Here is an 839-nt window from a genome sequence, read left to right as displayed (position 1 = left end):
ATACACATATCTGAATTTTCACGAGATGGTTAAAAATGATTGAGAAAGACCAGTATATACCAACAATCCGATTCTAAGGTGGAATAAAAAGATACGAGCATTTCGCAAACACCTTTCTGGATGGACGAGTCATACAACTGGTGTTTTTAAAAAGGAGAAGCTTCGCTTATCGACTATCATTGATGAGTTAGAAGCGCTTGCTGTGAGACCGCTAACGAGCATTGAATTAGATTTGAAAAATCAATCTAATACTCAGATAGCGAGTCTTCTTCGAGAAGAAGAGTTGAAATGGTACCAGCGTTCAAAAGCCCAATTCATTCTGGAAGGAGATTCCTATACGAGATATTCTCATGGGATTGCCAATGGCCGTCGCAGAAAAAAGCGTATTCAATCCCTAGTACAAGATGAGGGTCTAATTGAAGGCCATGAATAACTCAAATCCTACATTACTAATTATTACAAGAGCTTATTTGGTCCTCCAGATGAGAGTTCCTTCACTCTCGATGAGTCCCAAATAGCAGACATACCCCAAGTGTCTCAGGAGGAGAACGTTTTTTTAACAGCCCCTTACTTGGAGGAGGAAGTTACTAAAGCGGTTTTCCAAGTGGAACATAATAAGCCCCGGGTCCTGATGGTTTTCCTGCTGAATTTTATATGTCTTTCTGGGATACTATTAAAGAGGATCTTCTAGAAATGTTCAGTGTCTTACACGCTGGACAGCTAGAATTGTTCCGTCTAAATTTTGGTGAGGTTATCTTGTTACCCAAAGTTAAAGAGGCGGAAAGGATCCAACAATATAGACCCATTTGCCTCTTAAATGTAAGTTTCAAGATATTCAC

The sequence above is a fragment of the Lolium rigidum genome, chromosome 2, assembly GCF_022539505.1.
Source record: "Lolium rigidum isolate FL_2022 chromosome 2, APGP_CSIRO_Lrig_0.1, whole genome shotgun sequence".
In the NCBI taxonomy this organism is placed as follows: Eukaryota; Viridiplantae; Streptophyta; class Magnoliopsida; order Poales; family Poaceae; genus Lolium; species Lolium rigidum.
Note: the sequence above shows the minus strand (reverse complement) of the source record.